The following is a 16313-nucleotide window of genomic DNA, read 5'->3' as shown; positions in this document are numbered from 1 at the left end:
ATTGACGCAAATGTGATAGCAAGAAAAGGCTGAAGATGCTGAATATGGAAAAGGTTTTGACAGACAGCATTCCAGTTATTGAATGGAACCATGTGTTCCAGGGCTAGGTGCACCCTTAGTCAAGCCCTTCCAGTACAGCTACAACACTAGTATTCACTCCCAACATGAAACAAAAATTGTCTGGCTATGCCCTGTCCAACAAAAGCAGGACAAATCCAACTTGGCCAATTACCACCCTATCAGTTTGCACTTCATCGTCAGAAAAGAGATGGAATGATAGGGACTGTGAACAGCTCCTTTGACAGCACATTCAGCTCCACTGAATTCCACCAGAGCCACTTGGCTCCTAATCTCATCATAGCCTTGTTTTAAACATGGACAAGTGCTAACTCTAGAGAGAGGAGAGCAGTGTGACTGTCCCTGATATCAAGGCAGCATTCAACAGTACAGCTACCAACAGCTCTAGCAAAATTAGTCAATGAAAATCAGGAAGTAAACACTCTGCTGGTTGGAGTCACACCTAACACAGCCAATTATGACTGCTGCAGCCCATAGACAGCATTGCAGGAGTTACTTGGATCATGTTGTTGATCCAACCATTCTCAGCTGCTCCAATGACCTTCCCTCTATCACAAGGTCAGATGTAGGAATGTTCATTGATGATTGCACAATGCTCACCATCATTTGTGACACCCCAGATACTGCAGCAGTCCTTGTCCATATGCAGCAAGATCTGAACAAGGTCCAGGTTTAGGCTAAGTATCAATCATATTTTCAAAATCTAAGTTTCAGGCAATGACCACCTTCTAACCATTTTCCCTCGATTTTCAAGGCATTACCAGTACTGAATCAGCTCCTCCTATCAACATCTTGAGGGGTCATCAAAGACTCGAAACTAAAAACTGAATCCTGCACATAACAATGGCTTCAAGAGTAGCTCAGAAGCTAGCAATTCTTGCAAGTAAATCCCTTGTGTCTCTCCAATGCCTGCTCACTACCTACAAAATAAGCCAGGAATATGATGGAACATTCTTCACCCGCCTGACAGCAACTTGGAAATAAAAATTGACATCCTACAGGACAATGCAGCCTGCTTTGACGAGCACACACCCAACTTTAACATTCACTCCCCTAACCTCTAACACTCAGTGGCAGCATCTACGAGATACACTGCAACAACTCAGACTCTTGACAGCACCTTTCAAAGCTGCAATCTCCACCACCTAGAAGGTACAGGGCAGCAGAGGAGGACAACCACCTGCAAGGTCCCATCCAAGCTGCACATCATCCAGAGTTTAAACAACTTTACCATTCCTTCCCTGTTGGGTCAAAATCTTTGAATTCACTTCTTAACAGTACTGTGAGCATTTCTACAACTCGAGGATTGCTCATCATCTTATCTCAGACAATTAGGGATGAGGAAGAAATGCTGGCTTAGCAAATAACACCCACATCCCATGACTGAAAAAAAGCAAATAATCAAGAACAAGGGTTGTAAATGAGAGGAGAGGGGTTGGAATAAAGTAAGATGCTTAAAGAACAAAAATTTGTCAGAGAATTGAACAGCACATAAATAAGGTCTGAGCTGATGATAATCAAGCCGTCCCCATAGTTCTTTGGGAGAGGTATACGGTTAAATATTGTTACAAAGATGAAAGAGTGTATGTTCACTTTAAGATAGAGAGTGTTATCTGAATTTTTAAAGTAAATTTCAAGTACAGCTACAACTGCAAAACAGAACAACTAAGAGATGGGCTGTTCCAAAATAGACACATGCAACAAATGGCTGTTAGTTGGATACCGGAGTTTTGGTTGCTACTTTGACAACGATTAAATTTAACCAATTAATTTAAATTTATGCCCAGGATACTAAAATCCAACTGAGTTTGAATTTATTGTATTGACAACATCAGACCAATGACAGGGTATGATGTTGGGGGGTATAAAACCAGGGTATTTTGAGAATTGTTCAGAGCAACTGCCACCAAACAGCAGAGCAACTGCTGTAGAGCTCGGCAGCTAACTGGCAATTTAACATCTTGCTCTCAAAAGAAAATAAGAAGGCACTCTCTATCAAAAGGTACAGTTTTAAAAGCAGTAACAATAAAGATGACAACCCAGGGTGATCAGCAGACAAAGACTGAAGACAATAGAAAAGACCGAGACTGTGGGGACTTGAGATTAAGTTAATGTACGGTTTAATAATTGTGTTATTAGAGCAGCATTTGAGAGAGTTGGGTTCAGATAGTAATCAGTTAAGAAAAGGGGACTTGAATTATTTTCTGAACACAACACTAAACAAAACTGTTATTTTTCTGTATAAAGTGGAGATTAGGAGTTCTTTCACTCCCTCATACTGTGAGCAGATTACAAAGAGAGGCGAGCTTTTCTGAGTATTCGGTTTTGATTAACAGAGGTGTTTGACTTCCATGGATAGACAAGAAAAAAATCAACTGGTATTCTTGCTTCTGATCTCTGTGCAATAATCTTTGACATCACTGTTAAGGCGGAGAAAAAAATGCTTGATCAAGGTAATTGAGCTCTTTGGAATTGTACCCAGTGTGAGAGTCAACATTGAAGTAACAGGAAGACTTTTAGAATTCTATGATAGAGGAAAAATTGGACATGGGGAGAATGTCTGAGAACTTTGCACAGCCGCCTAAAGGTGGAAATGAACCTAGGTCCTGATGCTGTGAAGCTGCAGTGCTAACCAATGAGCCACCATCACCTATATTCATTAATGCAATTAACAATGTATTTGATTTTTAAAAGAGCCTAACACATCTTGCCTGAAGTTAGTGTTTCAGGTAGGGTCATCTGAGTATCTAACATCCTCCAGTGATCTCAAATATTGTACTCATCTTGGCAATCTTCACATCAGTCTTCATTATTCACATCAGTACCTGAAAATCCTGGGTGATCTTCAGGGCTATATGGGTGATAAATTGTTTGGGCTTGTTCTCCCACTACTCCCCAACCCCAGCTCCATTGCAGTCGTTATTAAAATTGCTTTAGGATGAATGTTCTAGCCAAAACCTTCTGCTAGATGACATGACAACAGCAGGACAGGAAGCTCATTTGTATCAAAAAATGACAATAATTGGGACAGAAATGCAACACGGTAACCAAACCTGAATTTTGAATTATCCAAGTTACCCACGTCTGCTTGTATACATCAGCAGTTTTGTAATTCTCATGAGTTTCTGCATATGTCTTTAAACTCTCAGTCTCTTAACATTTTCATATACACATTGTAATTTTGTTCATCTGGATGATGTTCCTTTCCTGAGTAATGTCATACTCCTGGTATCTACCATACCTGTTATGGAATCTGTTCCATTTCTGTTGGTGGCATGCTGTGGACCTTTGGGATTGATGGCTAATCTGTAGTCTGCACAGATAGCAAACTCACATCATCTTAATCAGCTGCCTACCTCCAGTTGGAAGCATGCAAGTGCACTTACAAAGATATCTATCTAGTCATTCACTTCTACTGCATACAATCGGGGTGACTGTTGGCCAGTACAGCATATCTCTTGCTTCCCTCAAATTTAAGTCAGTTCCATGATGGCTTGCATGGATGGGCTTTAGCATCGCTATTCTCAATACCTTCGAGATCGTAACTCTTATTTCGTCGTGCAGCATGTAATCTTGGGCTGTACAACCCATAGATGTGCATTACATTCTTGTGATTTTAAGAATATTCAAGGCTTCCCACTATCCTTGCATCACTACCACTTACAACATTTGGAGTGCTCCATCTTGTTAGGTAGCTTGCTTGACTTGAGAAAGATACTTGTCTGTTATATTTAAGGTCACTACTAGGTTGATGATTTCCAGAGTATTTCAATCTGCTGCTACTCATCGAATCTGGAAGGTATCACATCATGTTTTGGCATCCTCTACTTTCCTTCTAGGCAGTGCTGTTCTCAACAGTATGTCAAAGAACACCAGTTTCCCTTGCTAGTATGTCATTTCAGGTGGCACCTCTTTAATTGACGTAAAAGTATATGCAGATGTTTTGGAGAGGGTATAAGTGGCTTGAGGAAATGCTTTGAACTGACCAGTGATCAGGCTTGGTTGACACTTATCACTTCCAAGTTGATACTGATGGAATGCTCACTAGCAAAGACTGAGTGCAACATTTACTTTCGTGATCCAAGTGTAGCGTCCGTCCGCTTGTACTAATATCCTGTATGCAAATAAAACATAGTATTTTTGCAAGGTTTGTAGCTCAGGTTGAGGTTTAGGGTGTAGGTTTGCTCACTGAGCTGTAGGTTCGATATCCAGATGTTTCATTACCTGGCTAGGTAACATCAGTGGCGACCTCCAAGTGAAGCGAAGCTGTTGTCTCCTGCTTTCTATTTATAGCTTTCTCCTGGATGGGGTTCCTGGGGTTTGTGGTGATGTCATTTCCTGTTCGTTTTTTGAGGGGTTAATAGATGGCATCTAGATCTGTGTGTTTGTTTATGGTGTTGTGGTTGGAGTGCCAGGCCTCTAGGAATTCTCTGGCATGTCTTTGCTGAGCCTGTCCCAGGATAGATGTGTGGCCCTGATGTGTCCAGAATACAACATAGTATTCTGGCAATGGTGTTGACATCACTAGCTGCACAATTTTGATGAATGCGGTTTCTTGTTCTGTGCCTTAATACTTCCAATGCATGCTTGTGAGTTGGCAGAATGTTTTACATGTAACATGAAAAATCCAGGAAGATTTGTTAAATAGTCAGCAAATCCAACAAATTACTGCAATTCTCTTATATCTGTTGGTTGCTGCACTGATGCTAAATGCTGTCAGTGCATGACTTAAGTGACATCAAGCATCTTTGAATTCCAGGTTTTTTTACCCCTTATTTAGCTTCAGATTCATTTCTTATGCTTTGTCAAGCAATCATACTAGATTTTGATCATGTTCAGCAACAGCTTCTTCCATTGCCTCTCCACATCAATAAACTAGCAAGCCATTCACTGTAGCTGCAACTCTGGTGGAAGACCACCAATTATCTCATCTGTGTGGGAGCAGTGGAAATGCCAATGGCAAGAGCAACTATCTACAGCTTCCAATGTGAACAAAATGTAAGTGAAAGAGAATGTCTTCACACAACTTCATTTGACAGTAACCATCTTTTGCATCTCGGGTAGTGAAGATTTTAACCTTTGTAAGTGGTGACAGATTTTCTTTGATGGTGGTTATAGTGCAATGAGATCTCTTCAGACATTATTTAGACCTTCTAAATTTCCTCTGCATGTTGAGTTGCACATCTACTTTGAGATGATATCCTCCAGGAAGATACAACAATTTTTTTTTTAAGTGCACAGTTCACACTTAAGACCATAAGACCATAAGACATAGGAGTGGAAGTAAGGCCATTCGGCCCATGGAGTCCACTCCGCCATTCAATCATGGCTGCTGGGCACTTCAACTCCACTTACCCGCATTCTCCCTGTAGCCCTTAATTCCTTGTGACATCAAGAATCTATCAATCTCTGCCTTGAAGACATTTAGCGTCCCGGCCTCCACTGCACTCTGTGGCAATGAATTCCACAGGCCCACCACTCTCTGGCTGAAGAAATGTCTCCGCATTTCTGTTCTGAATTGACCCCCTCTAATTCTAAGGCTGTGTCCATAGGTCCTAGTCTCCTCACCTAACGGAAACAATTTCCTAGCATTCACCCTTTCCAAGCCATGTATTATCTTGTACGTCTCTATTAAGTCTCCCCTTAATCTTCTAAGCTCCAATGAATACAATCCCAAGATCCTCAGCCGTTCCTATATATTAGACCTACCATTCCAGGGATCATCCGTGTGAATCTCCGCTGGACATGTTCCAGTGCCAGTATGTCCTTCCTGAGGTGTGGGGACCAAAACTGGACACAGTACTCCAAATGGGGCCTAACCAGAGCTTTATAAAGTCTCATTAGCACAATGGTGTTTTTATATTCCAACCCTCTTGAGATAAGTGACAACATCGCATTCGCTTTCTTAATCACAGACTCAACCTGCATGTTGACCTTTAGAGAATCCTCGACTAGCACTCCCAGATCCCTTTGTACTTTGGCTTTGCGAATTTTCTCACCGTTTAGAAAGTAGTCTGTGCTTTTATTCTTTTTGCCAAAGTGCAAGACCTCGCATTTGTTCATGTTGAATTCCATCAGCCATTTCCTGGACCACTCTCCCAAACTGTCTAGATCCTTCTACAGCCTCCCCACTTCCTCAGTACTACCTGCCTGTCCACCTCTCTTCGTATCATCGGCAAACTTCGCTAGAATGCCCCCAGTCCCTTCATCCAGATCATTAATATATAATGCGAACAGCTGTGGCCCCAATACTGAACCCTGCGGGACACCGCTCGTCACCGGCTGCCATTCTGAAAAAGAACCTTTTATCCCAACTTTCTGCCTTGTGTCAGACAGCCAATCCTCAATCCATCCCAGTAGCTCACCTCGAACACCATGGGCCCTCACCTTGCTCAGCAGCCTCCCGTGTGGCACCTTATCAAAGGCCTTTTGGAAGTCTAGATAGACCACATCCACTGGGTTTCCCTGGTCTAACCTGCTTGTCACCTCTTCAAAGAATACCAACAGGTTTGTCAGGCATGGCCTCCCCTTAGTAAATCCATGTTGACTTGTTCTAATCAGAGTCTGCTCTTCTAAGAACTTAGAAACCTCATCCTTAATGATAGATTCTAGAATTTTACCAACAACCGAGGTTAGGCTAATTGGCCTATAATTTTCCATCTTTTGTCTTGATCCTTTCTTGAATAATGGGGTTACAACCGCGATCTTCCAATCATCCGGGACTTTCCATGACTCCGGTGACTCTTGAAAGATCTCAACCAATGCCTCCGCTATTTCCTCGGCCACCTCTCTCAGAACTCTAGGATGTATCCCATCGGGGCCAAGAGATTTATCAATTTTAAGACTTTTTAGCTTTTCTAGCACTCTCTCTTTTGTAATGGCAACCATACTTAACTCAGTGTTCTGACTCCCTTTAATTGTTGGGATATTACTCCTGTCTTCCACTGTGAAAACTGATGCAAAGTACTTGTTAAGTTCTCCTGCTATTTCCTTTTTTCCCATCACTAGGCTTCCAGCATCAGTTTGAAGTGGCCCAATGTCTACTTTTGTCTGTCGTTTGTTTCTTATGTATTGAAAGAAACTTTTACTATCGTTTCTAATATTACTGGCTAGCCTACCTTCATATTGGATCCTCTCCTTTCTTATTACTCTCTTTGTTATCCTCGGTTTGTTTTTGTAGCCTTCCCAATCTTCTGATTTCCCACTGCTCTTGGCCACTTTATAGAATCTCTCTTTTTCTTTAATACATTTCCTGACTTCCTTTGTCAGCCATGGCTGTCTAATCCCTCCCTGGATAATCTTTCTTTTCTTGGGGATGAACCTCTGTACAGTGTCCTTAATTATACCCACAAACTCCTGCCATTTTTGCTCTACTGTCCTACCCACAAGCCTCTGCTTCCAGTCTATTTTTGTCAGTTCCTCTCTCATGCCCTCATATAATTACCTTTATTTAACTGTAACACCATTACATCCGATTTTGCCTTCTCTCTTTCAAACCCTAGACTGAACTCTACCATATTATGATCGCTGCTTCCTAAGGGTTCCCTTATTTTAAGATCTTTTATCAAGTCTGGTTCATTGCAAAGCACTAGGTCCAGAATAGCCTGCTCCCTTGTGGGCTCCATGACAAGCTATTCCAAAAAGCCATCCTGTAAGCATTCCAGGATTGCATCCCCAGTAGAGGAACCTCGATTATCCAAACACCAATTATTCGAAAATCGGATTACCAAAACGAGATCTCGAGGTCCCAACAGAAATGTTACAAAGGCGTGCATCCAACACTGATCACGTCTTTTGTTTACAGTGATTAAAAGTGCTGCCAAGAACAGTACTGGACCGATAGGAGTGCAGGCACTGCCTCTAAATTAATGACCTCCACACCCCCACACACACTTTCCCTGGAGTTCTGCATAGGCATCTACCCTAAACTCCCCTTCCCCAGATAATCTCTAACATTGTCCTGTACACGGCAAAGGTGGAACCTGTCAAAAAGTTGCTGGCTATAATACACTGCAAATCTCTTTCGGCACACACAGTGTTAAAATTGCAATTTTAAGCATGCTCCGGCAGAGATGAACAGTTTTACTTACATCAACGACTCATAATATGGAAATACCTTCTAGGTATAAGTAATTTTCCTATAAATGCCATAGTTGCATTCTTGTGCAATGCCATGATATTGAAAACCGTGCAATAGAAATAATGGGCCAATGAGAGAAACAGGTTTGGGATGAAATACCAAACCTACCAGTAAAAATCTGAACAAAAATAATATCTAGCCTAATACAAACGACAGCACTGTCTAAGTAAAATTTGACTTGTTGGAACTGACTTATTGTATGGGTACCATCTCGTGTAATTCAGAGTCTTCAACTGACTACTCTTGATTGGCATCTACATCTGCTGGCAACATTTCATTCTAGCCAGTCTTCTGATCCCATCCAATGGCAACAGTAAAAAAGTCAGATCCCAGAATGAAACCTTGATAGATCAAGGGCTGAATCTTAATTTCTTTCACTCTATGTCAGATTTGTCAAGTTTTTCCAGAGGGTTTCACATCAAGGTCATCTACCACCTTATTTTACAAAACCCGCTGGATTTATTACCTCCCCCACATTTTGGTGCCCCTCTCATACATTCTAGTACTATCATACCATGTGCCATTTCCAAAACAACTCATCACTTCCTGGATATCCCAGAATTGACCAACATCCTTGGTGCAGCACCATTTTAAATATATATTGTGCAGCCAGATAAGAGCTGTCATTCAGGAGCTGCTCTGCATGGTTCCTGACATTGGCCCAAGACATGGCAGACAAATGGAAAATTGGTGCCTCTCTTTGTGGTCAGGGACATGAAGATGCTGCTGATGGGGATGGGGTGATGCAGAGGCAAGATGTCCTCTTCTCTCAGGCCAAAAGACACTATTCTACTGGAACCATGCCAACCTGGACCAGGAATACCATCCAAGTCAGTGCGGTCTCAACCATGTGAAGGAATGTACTGAATGTAGAAATATGATCAATGACCTTCTCCACTCTGCCAGTGAAAGTGCCAACATCTTCTCATTGATACCTTACACTCAGTCTGCTACTGTACCCACTACTTCCTGCATCATCTTCCCCACTCACACTCACCCTCGCGAACATCTGACCCTGAATCTCTTCTGCATGACATCTCTACAGATGCACCAAAAGTAAGTGTGCCATCCACCTTTCTTTCCTTCACACATCCTGTGCAGTTTCCTGACTCCAACCACTCTAAGTAGCTGACTGAGCATGTCCAAGCCACTATACTGGTTTTTAGTTTTGCAATTGGTTCCATAGTGATTAGTCACTGAAACAGATTCACATGAGTCTGTGATATTCCTTAACTTCTAAAGATAACTTTTAAACAAAGAGAATAAAAGCTCTTAATACAAGCAAAACCATGTTTCAAACTGCTCCTCAACACTGTCCTTTTACAGTTGGTTAATGCCAGTGAAATTTCACTCATCTCAACCCTAAGTTTTTAAATTAACAGATGGTTCTCAGTTTCTTGTCCTCAAGCCATAGAGACATTTTCACGATGCTTTTCCAAGTCCACTAGCACTAACATTTCACAATACGTTTCACAAAGCTCTTCATAGCATATGAGCCAACTGATCACACAATGGCGATGCGGAGTCTAGGCCTCCGTACGCCGCGACACCTAATGCCAGGGATGAGAATCGCATAACATGAACGGGAGTTCACTTTCTAAAGAAAGGTCGGCAATTCACAAATCATGTTACAAACAAATGACGTTTAATTATAGGAGAACTACATGTGTTCTATTTGGGACACAAGCCACTCAATTATGGGCAACAGTTGCTAGCCAACATTTTATGAAATCATTATGAAAAAAGTAACAAGGTCATAACCATCACTAAGGGAGGCAATGGCCTAATGGTATGATTACTGGACTGTTAATCCAGAGACGCAGGTGATGTTCTGGGAACCAATGCCAGAATCCCACCATCATGAAAAATGAGTTCAATAAAAATCTAGAATTAAGGTGACGACCGTGAATCCATTGTTGATTGTTACAAAAAGAGACACCTAGTTCACTAATGTCCTTTAGGGAAGGAAACATCCATCATTACCTCTCAGGCTGACATGTGACTCCAGACCCACAGGAATGTGGTCAACTTTAACTGCCCTCTGAGCAACAGCGATGGGCAATGCTCTCATCTCGTGAATGAATAACTTTTATAAAAATCACTAGAGAAGTAACATTAGACAAACTAATGGAGCCAGGACAGAAAAAGTCCTTTGGTCCTGATGACTAGCATTAGAGCATCTTAAAAGAAGCAACTACAGAGATAGTGGATGCATTGGATGTAATTTTCCAAAAATCCTTGATTCTGGAGAAGTGCCAGAGAACTGGAAAGCAGTCAATGTGACATGCCCTATCCAAAAAGAGAGGAAAGCAAAGGCAGGGAATTATAGGCAAGTTAGCTAGCACCTATTGTTGGAAAAATGTTGGAATTAATTAATAAGGAAGTAATAGCACACTTGGAAAATCAAAACCTGATCAAGTAGAACAAGCATAACTTCATGAAAGGGAAATTGTGTCAACAAACTTGTTAGGAATTTTTCGTGCAAGTCTCAAATCAGAGAGGTTGGAGGGGAAACCAATGCACGAGTCTTATTGAATGCCTTCTGGGAGTTGAAACATGATACATATGGTCACAGATGTACAATACGGAAATAGCCCCTTAGGTGCAGCTAGCCCCATTTACCAGCACTTAGCCCATATCCCTCTAAACCCTTCCTATTCATATACCTATCCAGATGCCTTTCAAATGTTGTAATTGTACCAGCCTCCTCTTCCTTTTGGCAGCTCATTCTATACATGCATTACCCTCTGTGTGAAGTTACCACCCCTTATGTCCCTTTTATATCTTTCCCCTCTCACTGTAAATCTATGCCCTCTAATTCTGGATCGCCCCATCTCAGGGAAAAGACCTTATCTATTTACCCTATCCATGGTCCTAAATGATTTTATGAACTTTTAAAAAGTCATCCCTCAGCCTCCAACATTCCAGGAGTTCAGTTATGATAGCAGCCCATGGTGTTGGAGGTAGTTTACTAGCATGGAAAGAGAAGTAGCTTCTAGGCAAGAAACAGTAAATTCAATAAGGGGTTCTTTTTCGTCATGGTGATTTCTAACCAATTGGGTTACACACTGTTGAGACTGCAACAATTTACAATACATATAAAGGAATCAGAGGAAGGAAGCGATAGTACTGTAGTGAAATTTGCAGGTGATACAAAATGGTTGGGAAGGCAAATTATAAAGAGAATTCAAACAGTTTAGAGATATTGTTAGGGTAAGTGGGTAAAAAGTTGCCAAATAAAGTCAAATGTGGAAAAAAATGTGAAGTTGCTCGTTTTGAAAGGGTGAACAAGAGAACAGAACATTATTGAAATGGAGAAAAATTGCACAAACCTGCAACACAAAGCAACTTAGCAGTACTTGGGCACAAACAAAGGTGTAGCAGGTAATCAGGAAGACTATTTGCATATTTGCTTTGATTTAAAGGGAGCTGAGGTATACCAGCAAGGAAGTCTTGCTGCAACTGTGCAGTGCAGGTAAGACCACATCTGCAGTACTGGGGCAGTTTTTGTCACCTTAAGGAAAAATATCATTTCATTGGAAGCACTCCAGGGAAGGTTCACCAAGATGATCCCTGGTATGAAGGGATCACATTGAAACAAAGGATTCTTAAATGGCTCAAAACAATAAACGCTAATTGGATGCTTCCCTTTATAGGAAAGTCGAGGACCAGAGGGCACAGCCTTGGAATAAAGGGGTGCCAATTTAAGACAGAGAGAAGGAGGAATTTCTTCTCTTAGACGGCTGAGTGCCTTTGGAACGCCTTACCACAGAGAGCTAAGGGGGCAGCTTCCTTGCATATATTTATGGCTGAGACATACAAATTCTAGATCAGTAGTGGAATCAAGGGTCAGGAAGAAAAGACAGGAAAGTGGATATCAGGAATGCTGATACTCTACTGAATGCAGATTAGCATATTCCTGTTCCAATTTTTTTTATGGACTTAAGGGACTTTAAAAACTTAGTTCCAGTATTAATATATAGTCTGCTGCCATTGCCTTTCAGGGTAAATACTTCATCCCTTTTTCCCGAACAAAAAGACTTAGACCTCTTAATTTTTAAACCATCAAACCACCTTCACATGCTCTCTAGCAGACTGCAGAACAGGTTACATGAACCACTTCATTTTACTTTAATGTCCAAAAACACAGTCGTACAAACTGCATAACTAACATTTACCTTGCATTAGATTTTGATTCACAATGTCTTAATATTGAAGCAGAGGAAACTAATCGTACTTTCCAGAGACAATACCCGATGAGAAGTTTTGCACAATGCGTCAAAAGCTGGGACAGTCAAAAATTCGGTCTGTTAAGTCACATGAGGGCAAGAGTGTGCTGCTGGAAAGACACAGCAGGCTACATTGGAAGAGTTCTGTTGGATGTGGAAAGATCCTTTGGGGCTTTGGACAGAGGTGAGGGGAGGGGTGGATGTGGGCGCAGGTTTTGCACTTCCTGTGGTGGCAGGGGAAGGTGTCCCAGAATACAGATCCAAACTAGAGATCCAGACACTCGGCGACTATGGCAAGGAGTGAATGATATCACAGGTTCTTAAAACAGAGACAGTGCAAGATAGCAGACGATGATACATCCCTCCTAGATCGTCTCAATGCCTTCTATGCTCGCTTTGAGCAGAACTTTGGCGGAGCAATAACATCTACTCAGACAAGTCCTGACGAACCAGTCCCAATAGTCACTGCATCAGAAGTCAGTTTTCCTTCGTGTGAATCCAAGGAAAGCGACGGAGTACCAGGTCGTGCACTCAAAGCATGCGCAGAACAACTGGCAGAGGTTTTCTTGGACATCTTCAACCTCTCCCTGCCTGTTTCAAGGAGTGCCAACACCATCCCTGTGCCGAACAAGGCTCATGCAGCATGTCTCAATGACTACTGCCCAATGGCCCTAACTTTGGTGGTCATGAAATGCTTTGAAAGGCTGGTCATGGCATTAATCAACTCCAGCCTCCCCAATACTCTTAACGCACTCCAATTTGTCTATCAGACCATTAGATCCACATCAGATGCCTTATCACTTGCTCTTCACTCCTCCCTCGAGCATCTTGACACCAAGAACAGCTACATAAGAATCCTACTCATTAACTACAGTTCAGCCTTCAACACTATTATCCCCTCCAGACTGATTACTAAACTTAGTGCTCTCGGACTAAGCCCCACTCTCTGCAACTGGATCCTCAGTTTCCTGACCCACAAGCACAATCAGTGAAGATTGGGGACAATATTTCATCGTTGAAAAACGTGGTGCTGGAAAAACACAGCAGGCCAGGCAGCATCCGAGGAGCAGGAGAATCGACGTTTTGGGCATAAGCCCTTCTTCAGGAATGAGGCTGGTGTGCCAAGCAGGCTGAGATAAAAGGTAGGGGGCGGGAGCGCTGGGACTACGATAGGTGGAAGGAAGTGAGGGTGAGGGTGATAGGCCGGAGAGGGGGTGGGGGCAGAGAGGTCGGAAAGACGATTGCAGGTCAAGAGGGCGGTGCTGGATCAGAGGATTGGGAATGAGATGGGGGGGGGGGGGGGGGGAGAAATGAGGAAGCTGGAAAAAATCTACATTCAGCCTGTGTGGTTGGAGGCTCCCGAGGCTGAAGATGAGGTGCGCTTCCTCAAGGCGTCGTGTGGCCAGGGTCTGGCGATGGAGGCAGCCAAGGGCCTGCATGTCATTGGCGGAGTGGGAGGGGACTTAAAAGTGTTCAGCCACGGGGCGGTTGGGTTGGTTGGTGCGTGTGTCCCAGAGGTGTTCCCTGAAACTTTCCGCAAGTAGGCAGCCTGTCTCCCCAACTTTCTCCCAGACAATATTTCATCCTCATGAACACTCAACACTGAGCCCCCCAAGGTGCATTCTCAGCCCCATACTCACTGTATACCCATGACTCTGTCGCCAAATACCAGACTAATGCCATTTACAAGTTCGCTGATGACACCACCATAGTCAGTTGAATCTCAGATGGCATGAATGGGCGAGCAAGTGGGCAAGCGTGCCGGCGCAATGTATGTTAAAATATGCAGCCTAACAATACAGTTTAATACAAGAGATTAATTTTAAGATAAGAGAGGAAAGGACAGAATGACTGCAGATACATTTTGGGACCAAAATTGAAATCCAACTTTTCTTTGGAATTTGAATTAAATGTGAAGACTACTCCTATAAAGGATTTGAAATAGAAAGATAGTTATTTATCTTAATCAACAGTATGAGCTGGAAAATCACACTATTTCATCGAGTAATGTATATAGATCACATCAATACATCACCACCAATAAGGAACCAGTCATGAAAATTTGCTTGTTGCTTTGTGTTTTCAAATTATATATGTAATCCATAAAGTTCAGAAGTCCTTGGGTACTAAATTTTGACAAAACAAATGCAGGTTTTAAATGTCACTTCATTAGAAGAAGAAAAAATCTGGCTATCGCTAACTTTCTCATTACAGTTATGAGAGAGAAAGCCTTCATATATGGACAAGATGGACTTTACTACATGGACCAGATTTGTGCTGACTGGTTTTCAGCAGAGCCAGAATCTTCAATAATTTAAAAGGCAAAAGGTCCACGATGTCAAGATCCAGAATTACTTATATTACATAAATAGACCATGAATTGCTTAAAAGGAATAATATAAATATGAAAATGAAATCCATCTGGAGTCAGTTGTAGTTTCCTTTTATTTTCCTTCCATTCTTTACCATATCATTAAGACATAATGAATGAAAATGAAATGCAGGCTGATGGATAGTGCTACACAGTTATGAGGTTTGTAAGATTATTTTTAGACTGCACCTTCAACTTTAAAGGGCTTGAATGAATAAAGTGATCATTTTAAATGTAACCCGACTTGTTAACAAGACATAAAAACACCATGAGTAGAGAACAGAGACAAAAACAGGCATAAAATGCTTCCCAAATTCCTTTGGAAAATACTGCTTCAATAAGAAGCCAGCATTTTAAGCACCTGTGGTTAGAAGTCAACAATGGAATCGCCATAGCAACTTGGCAGTGATGAGCAGCAAAACAGCTCAAAAGCTGTGTGAATAGATTTATTACAGGAGACCACTTTGGTGTGATGAGTTCCCAGCTAATGGAAACTGCAATTAATCCACAAATTGTGCCCAAGGGTATTTAGTAACATTTTTTACAGTAGAACATAAGATTTTAAGGGACATGCCAATATGAATTACAACTTTTATAATTTAAATTATATGTTAAAATTATTTGCCACATGCCAAAGAAAGTTGAACATTTGATCCATTTATTGCAAGACTAATATTAGTGAGCCTATGTTGTAGATTCTTTACCTTTCACAAAAAGTGATTTCATGGCTCCTGCTCATACAAAGCACAAAAGGCCAAAACATAAAAATATTTTAAAAACCAGGCAAAATAGAGAACAGAACACATTAAAACAAATTGTTTGAGAATAAGGGTGTTGAGACCAACATTGGTGTTATTACATCACCATCCATCTTATAACAAGCTGACCATGTCCTTGATATCTAATAAATGGATGCATAAAGATAGTATTCTTTTAGCATGAATGGTTAGGCACCTTTGCTCTCAAAATGGAAAAGGTTTTAAAATTTTCACGCATTACAGAAGACCCACCCAGTAATTGTAGTAATACTGAACAGCAAATTAAAGTTAGAAAATATATGGATAAATTTAAAATGAACTAAAAATTTCAACAATAGATGCTGTAAAAGCAAGTTGCCCAAAATATAACTATATATTCATTACATTATCTGAACAAAATAATATGTAAAGGATTATCACAGCAAACAAAGAGCATGCAATACATATGCATGTATGCTTTTCAGAAGTCAATTTTTTCAAACTATCAAGCTTGAATTCCATAGTGCAGTTGATTAAGTTGTTTATATCCAAAAACACTAGAATTAGGGGAAGGTTAAGTGCCTAAAAAGTAAACAATTTATTTTCTTCCTCCTAAATTATATGTAACTGGGAGGTGTAGTTGCATTGAATGAGGTTGTAAATCACTTCATTGTAAGTTAAGGTCCTGAAACAGGACAGATATAGTCATATAGAGGCCCGGGGAAGGGTTACAAAATGGTTCTGACGATCTAGCTCTC

At 41.3% G+C, this 16313-nt stretch overlaps 1 protein-coding gene across 5 annotated transcripts in view; it reads right to left on the bottom strand.

The window, feature by feature from the left end:
• Positions 1 to 16313, bottom strand: part of kdm6a (lysine (K)-specific demethylase 6A) — a 232939-nt gene that overhangs the window by 83675 nt on the left and 132951 nt on the right. The window lies entirely within an intron of this gene.

This window comes from Chiloscyllium punctatum, chromosome 15 (assembly GCF_047496795.1).
Source record: "Chiloscyllium punctatum isolate Juve2018m chromosome 15, sChiPun1.3, whole genome shotgun sequence".
NCBI lineage: Eukaryota > Metazoa > Chordata > Chondrichthyes > Orectolobiformes > Hemiscylliidae > Chiloscyllium > Chiloscyllium punctatum.
The sequence above is the reverse complement of the archived record's forward strand: the minus strand, read 5'-3'. Positions and strand labels throughout refer to the sequence as shown.